General features: G+C 38.7%; 1 protein-coding gene across 1 annotated transcript in view; it reads right to left on the reverse strand.

The window, feature by feature from the left end:
* LOC107731993 (G-protein coupled receptor family C group 5 member B) overlaps positions 1 to 7,889 on the reverse strand; it is an 18,883-nt gene that overhangs the window by 7,966 nt on the left and 3,028 nt on the right. Inside the window, exon 2 of the mRNA XM_016543215.1 lies at positions 1,245 to 1,304. The gene's annotated coding sequence lies outside the window, so the exon portion shown is untranslated. The remainder of the gene's footprint in view (positions 1 to 1,244; positions 1,305 to 7,889) is intronic.

Below are 7,889 nucleotides of genomic sequence, written 5' to 3' on the forward strand. Positions count from 1 at the left end.
TGGAGAGAACTCAAGGAGCGGAAGGCCTGCGATCGGATGCCGAGGTTGCTTTGTTTCTTCTCGATAGATGAGTAACACAGTGTCTGCGACGCAACAGCTAAAGTCTGTCTAGTACACTGGACGCGACAAAGCGACTGTTGAAAATCATTTGAAATTTGTGCCAATACGTCATAAATGGAACGCAGCAGCAGTTTTCTGTCAGGGATTTGTCGTGTCGTGTCGTGCGGCATCCAGTGTAGACCATAGATAAGTATATATATCTGGTGTAGACAGCATCACTGATTATAATGAGTTCTATAGTATTTTGTCACGCCGCGCCACTCGCGTCCGGTGTAGGCACGGTGTAACATTAGTTCTGTGAAACAAAGCAAAACCAATCGTTGCCTGGGTTGCGTACGTATGTGTGGGGCGGAGCTATCAAAATAGGGGCGAGACCCTTTTGGGGTAGGGGCGTGTTTGTTTTGGTGATTTCAAATGTCAACATTGGCTACCAGAAATCGCTTACCCCACCTTTAAACTCTGATTAGTGTAACATGTCCCATTGAAGTTATGAAGATGTGGTATAGCCCAATATTCATTAAATTAAAAGAGGATCATTACATGCAGATTGGGTTACATTAATTAATGATTCAGTCATTAAACATGCATTGCACATGTGGGTTATGACACCAGATGGCATGATTCAAACCGTGGTTGTGCCAAGCACTACATCTTATTTCACATAGCTGTGCAGCAGCTATAGTAATTTGATAGCCTACTTTTTGATAGAAAAGTATTAATTTGACTGATTATTCACTATATGAATTAATGCATGTTTTTGAGGCAGTTGTACTTGCATCAAGCCGCAGGACACCCAAAGGTGACCAACTAGTGAATGTTTACATAAATCAACAATAAAAAAAACACACATACAGACAGTGTTGTATGATTCACCAATTCAACGTATGAAATAAAGTGCTTCGATGCTGTAGATAAAAAGTATTTGCAAAAGGAATATATGCAAATGGAATATATTCAGTCCATCCTATATATACATCCCTTCACCTGACATTTTGGTGTATAATGCAATCACATTCAGACACGTCTGAATCTATTGTCAAAATAGTTTTGGATGCCACTGTATGTATAAGTAGTTTTTAGATTCATTCTTTCTAAAGTGATCTTATGTGCTTGTGTACCTAAAATAACTTGTAGCATAAAGTGTTTTATGGGTACTAAGACAGGCAATAATTTTAACATCTTACCTTAGTATAAGATATAATCTGTGGTAGTTGCCTTGAAAATGATGGTCTAAGAGATGGACCCTGCACAGGCAAAAAAAAAAAAAAAAAGTTTTACTATTCACATATTTCATGTTACAAACTCGTGAAAAAGACAATCTCCAAATTAAATGTCTAAAAACACTTTGGGAGGATTCAAACCATGTATTTTATGGTACTGGTAGTCCATTTCTGTAAGCAATGGAATGGAGAGAATTCATGTGTTGATGCTATGGTTGTGTGAGACGGCTCAAACACTGATTATTTATAGTGCACACATGCTCAGTGCTTTATAAATAACATGTAACAATATACAGCAGTGGGCAAAGGCAAAACGTCTCAATAGAATAACTGACTTTTTAAATAGTCCTCCACAACTCTTCATATTACACTGTAAAAATCCTTATCACAAAGGTTGAAAATAAGGCAAGTATTAAATCACATATTAATCTCTCAACTAACACTATGTTGTGTTTTGTGTTAAAGGGGTCATATGACGTTGCTAAAAAAAGAACATAATTTTGTGTATTTGGTGTAATGAAATGTGTTTCTGGCTTAAGTTTCAAAAAACATTATTTTCCACATACTGTATATTATAGCTGCTCCTCAAAGTTTTTACAAAGGTCATCGGTCTGAAAAGCGAGGTGTGCTCTGATTGGCCAGCTATCCAGTGCTTTGTGATTGGCTGAATACCTCAAGCGTGTGACGGAAATGTTACGCCCCTCACATACTGTTGATGCCCTGTCCGGCCGGAGTGACGAGACATAAACATGAAAACCCATTACAAACGAGGCATTTGTTGCATCCAGTGGGGACATAATTACTGATTATAATGACTTATACTGTCTTTTTACGTGTTGCGTTGCATCGCGCCGCGTAAACATAAAACCATGTCTGCATTTGTGATCGGAGAAACGACAAACAACAAGCCCTACTCTACACTGCTCAAAACTCGCGTTTGAATCGTCAGTGGCAAATCCTTTAAATGAAAACGTACTTACAGTCTGTGAGTCAGAACAGCCGGCATTGTAGGCTACTGGTTCAACCCAAAGTGGGCTCGTAAGGTACAAGTGTTAAAACCAATTATGTGGCATAAAAACCCATTATGAGTGTTTAATGTAAAAGCATTCCATTTCTTAGACATTTCAGGGCTCGACAATAAGTCAAAGTCAAAGATGCTCAGGACGATCGGGCCACTTCTACGTCATCACAAAAAAATAGCATCTGCATGTGTTTTAAGCCTTGCCAATTAAAAAATTCAAAGCGATTTTAAAGAATTCAAGCAAGACGTTAAACAAAACTACATTCAGTGCTCGTGTGTACAGTGCGCATTCTTGCACTTATGCCGAGTTCACACTGCACGATTTTAGCCCGATTTTTCACTCGCCGACAGGTTTTGCGAAATCGCCGACAAACGCCCGACATCGGAGGCAAATCGGTGCTCGTTCACGCGAGTGACAATCACGCAGTGTGAATTATCAAAGACGTGATCTGGCCGATCCATCGTGCAATGTGAACACAGCAGCAACTGAATGCTACCCAGATAGTCACGCAGTGTGAAAACAACGGCGATCCGACGAGTTTGAAAATCGTGCAGTGTGAACTCGGCATTAGTAGCTTTAACAAATATTAATTGCTAATTATTATTAGCTTTAACAATGCTATGTTTTCAGTAGTAACCAAGGTAATGCTGTAGTATTGCTGTGCCATAAGCGCCACCTGCTGGCAGACAGTGAATTTGCGTCTCATCCGCTGTTCTTCCTAAAGCATCATTTAATTTGTATCATATGTTCTATACAGTTATGCTATTGCTTGTAATTTGTGTATTTGTTCTTATTTACTGCCTAATCGGGGTCAGAAACAATGACAGTGTTGCTCGCTGCACTGTTTGCAACAGTGACTTTTCTATTGCCCACGGTGGGTTAAATGACTGTAAAAGACACGTTGAGGTAACTTCAGGTCCGTTCATTAGCAGAGCTAGCATTATTTAAACTAGTTTACATTATTTTACTGATGTTCTACAACGTGATGAGGCAAAAGTCTCTGCACACTTGTTTAAAACTGTAATTAAATATATTATTATCAATCTACTCACTCAGACTGCTATGACTTTGAGCCATCCAGTAAAATGCTCAAATATGCAAAGCAAGCCACATCACAGTACAAGGAAAGTTTGTAAATGAACTGTATGCATAAAAGATGTATTACCATTTAATTTAGCCATTTGAGACAAGACACACATTACTGAAGTAATGAATGTATGTATGTATGTGTGTACTGTAAAAAATTAAAATATCAAGAAAAGGCAAGAAAAATGGTCACGCGCCCAGCACATGGTCTAAAAGGGTTTATATTCTCTTAATGAGTCATGGGTGTGTTTTGGGCGTAACGTGCAATAAACCAATCAGAGACTCATCTCCCATTACCTTTAAAAGGCAGTTGCACTCGCACCATGGTGGATTCGCTATTTACAAGTTTCGCTATTTAAGTCGTGTTTAACTGTAACTTAAGCAGCTCCAGGCACGTGAACAAAAGCGCCAATCTCATTGGTCGACCAGTTTTTAACTCGGCACGTCAAACCAAAAAAAAACGAGCCAGAGGCGGTTTTTTAAAAAATGACGCTTTTATGCCTCGTGGTGTGCACTCACATTGGCGCCCTTTGTTTAGTCACGAGGCGTTAAACGTCGGCGATAATCGCGCGCGATATTCATCCCGGTGTGAACAAGCCTTTACATTTTAATCCTTCAATTTTTAATACTAAAAATGTTTGTGTACTGCTGCGCGTCCGTGTGTGTAATAAGCAACGTGTATGCGCGTTGTGGACTTGCCTATAGGCGCATATTACTAACGTGGTCTTTAAATAACAAAAAAAAAATGTGTTGGTCAATGGCGCAGTCTATTTCAGTTGCCTCAGAATAGCAACGTGCCAACAATGCGACTGAACAGACCAGCACGCCCATTGGTGCACAAATGGGTGCACAAATGGGTGCAAATGCATTTGCTATTTAAACAAGATTGCGCAGGATGTGAAAATGATAACTGTGTCGGGCTGAAACTAGCAAAAAAAAGTTTACGATTTCTCTGGCTCATCTCCTCTTTTTCTCTCTATCACAGTTTCTTCATATCAACTTTATATGTGATCCTGGACCACAAAAAGGCAAATTTTTTTGATTGTCTGAGGCCCTGTCCACACGAATGCGGTTATTTTTAAAAGCGCAGCTTTTTCTATGCGGTTTGTCCGTTCGTTCACACGCAAACGCAGCACCAGGTCACTGAAACCGAACATTTTTGAAAACGCCTGCCAGGGTGAAGATTTTCAAAAACTCCGGTTGCAGTGTTGTCATGTAGACAGCGAAAACCGGAGTTTTTGGCTTGTGACGTCAGAGCATGCGCTGTTATCTCCGCCTACTGGAGACTTTTTCAGGCTTCTGATTGGTCAACATGGCTTTACGGTTGAGATTATATCGCCACCTGTTGGTTTGGCATGCTCTTGACAGTGCTTCATAGCATGCATTTGCGTTTTCATGTGGACGGAGATTTTTTTAAAAACGGATGAAGGAAAAACTCTGTTTACAAAAATACCCATGAAAGTGTGGACATGGCCTGAAAGCTGAATAAATAAGCTTTGCTCTGAGGGAGCAAAAAAAAAAATCTAAATATTGAAAAAAAAATCACCTTTAAAATTGTCCAAATGATGTTCTTAGCAATCCATATTACTAATCAAATCATATTTCTCTGTCAGTGCAGCAGGTTTGTGAGACTTACCTTCATTTTTAGGCCCTATAGCCCATAGTTGCTTAAGTAATATGTACTAAGGACTTTTTTCAGAGAACCTATACGGTCACTACAATGAAAATGATGAAAGTGGGAAAATGAATGACACACACACACATACTGGTTTCCATTTTTTGTGGGGACCTTCCATGGGCGCAATAGTTTTTCTACAGTACAAACTGTATTTTTATCCCCTTACCCTAACCCTACATTTAAACCTACCCATCACACAAAACTTTCTGCTATTTTAGATTTTCAAAAAACATAATTCTGTATGAATACATGTTGTTTTCTAATGAGGACCAAAAAAAAAAAAAGTCGAGGTAAAAGTCAAGTCCCACAAGGTCAAAATTTACTGGTATTACTATACTTGTGGGAACATACCAGGTGCACACACACACACACCAGTTAGTTCCGGTCCTCAAATCTGACTGTCGAAAAGGTCTTCCAGGATAACGTATTAAAATTATCTCATTTAATGCACCCACCCTAACCTGTACGTCACCGTAAATTGATGCAGTTGCTGATGAACATGCAGTTGCAGGATGATAACTGACTGCATGATTTAGCCTATTAAAATGCAGTTATATGCCCCTAAAATTCAAGATATGAGAGCAAAAATGGCCCTGTATGGGTTTTTATCTTATATATTAATGTTGTTGTTTTCCTGAATATCTGCACAATTGATTATATTGTATAAGTTCAATAAACTATAAATTAATATTAAGTTTTATAAACAATATTGTCAGCTTTTGCTCAATTTCACAAACTAAAATAAAACCAGAGCAGAAATGTTGGCTGTCCGAGCAACACACTGTGGCGTTTCATTAATGAATTAAACAATTTTTTTTAACAAATCTAATGAGCCAATGATTCATAAAGACAGATTTATCCCATTTGGGACACAGCGTCTATCTATGTAGGGCACTTCAGAGTGAGAAAAGTCATGGCCGCTAGGGCTGGGACAATAAATCGATGTATCGCGTTCCGTGGATTGATTCTGAGATTATCGGAATGCATCGTGATTCTCTCTCGATTCGATTCGGAGCTTAGTTTTTAACAGCAGAGAATCGCGATGCCTTCGGAAATTCTCAGAATCGATGCAGAATCATTTCTCGATTCACGATGCATCGATTTATTATCCCAGCCCTAATGGCCGCCATAATGAAGGGTCATTCCAAACCAAAGGGCCCTTTAGAATGAAGGATTCTGAAAGGTACACCTGATGGACACAACTCCCATGATTCTTTGCGCAGATTTAATTGTGTGATGATGGCCCCTCCTTAAAGGGTTAGTTAACCCAATTACTCACCCACATGTCGTTCCAAACCCATAAGACCTTCGTTCATCTTCAGAACACAAATTAAGATATTTTGATGAAATCTGAGAGCTTTCTGACCCTCCATAGAAAGCAAGGGTACTACCACGATCAAGGTACAGACACGTAGTAAGGACATCGTTAAAGGAGGCGGTCATATGCGAATGTATTTGCCCATGTGATGTCACAAATCCCCAACATCCAAACAAGCCATTTTCAGAGCTTGCTTAAATGAACGCTTTGTTTATAATGAGGACATTTTAAGCTATGAAACTTGAAGGATGTTTTAATGGTACAAAGACTTCTTGATTTCTCATGTCATGACTGCTTTAAAATGTCCTCCTCATGATAAAAAAAAAAAACTTGCCATCAGTCGCTTAACAGTATGAGCATTGCATCAAAAGCAAATAGAGTCCATTATAATCACTGACACCTGTCTACACTGGATACAGTGATCAGATGCCAGTTCAATTTCTTTCAAATTCACAGTGCAACAGAGAGTTCGCAAAGAAACGTTTGTTGAAAGAGCCAGCTGTATTGGACCTGACAGCAGCTGTGTCACAAACCTTAAGTAAACAATTTTATAAAGCTCTGTCTGTTAATGATGTCTTTATATAGATATATTTTTTTAAAACACTTACTCACGTGGAAAAGCGAGGGGGTGTTATTTCTATTTCATATGCAATGGCATTAGCCAATCATAACTGCTGTTTACTGACAAGCCTGTGTGTGTATTGAAAAGCAGATAAAATATTTTATGATTCAGTTATTGATAGCATTTTTACATGTTTGATCGCTCATAAAGCATTGCGCATTACTGTAGTGCTTAGGCTTATTATATGCTCCACTTTCCCTTCATATGCGTATCTAAATCTTGGTGTAGTATGGTAAAAACTACAACCAGAGATCAACACGTGCAAAGCATGCAAGATTGAATAAAGAAATGCACATGTTAAATTAAGAATGATCATCCTGCCAAGTTCAAATTTCTGAATTATCATCCATAAATGTATCAATTTTCAACAAAGTAAATTTTTGGAGAATTTACACTGACTGCTGTAAACATTGCTTATGTTAAATAAGAGACAATGTGTAATCAGCCGGTTATTGTCACAAAAAACCTGATAGTGTGCAGCAATATTACAATAACATTCATTCTGAACATTAAGTCTCTGATATATATTTTATGCACAACTTGCCGCCTTGCGTTTTATTTGAAGTGTTCATTTGCTAAAAACCGATAAACGCCACTTTAAAAAAAATGAGCTGATTGCCGTGCATTATTCTCCACATTTAGCGTGATCTGAACCCTAAACACGTTTTGTCAAAAAAGCCGGTTTTGTCCACTTTCAAGGGATCACGAGTTCATGTTTTACTGCAGAAGCCGACAAGCGCCCTTGTTGTTTTCGAACAGAAGCCGATAAGTCCATTTTAGCGAATCAGCGCGCTGTATTCAGGTCAGGTGACAAGGCTACTTTCACTTTGAAAAGACGTGCTAGCTGAGAGGAGTTTCGTCAAAGCTGACTAAAAGTGATCGA

The sequence above is a fragment of the Sinocyclocheilus rhinocerous genome, unplaced genomic scaffold (assembly GCF_001515625.1).
Source record: "Sinocyclocheilus rhinocerous isolate Xijiao unplaced genomic scaffold, SAMN03320098_v1.1 scaffold489, whole genome shotgun sequence".
Classification (NCBI taxonomy): Eukaryota; Metazoa; Chordata; class Actinopteri; order Cypriniformes; family Cyprinidae; genus Sinocyclocheilus; species Sinocyclocheilus rhinocerous.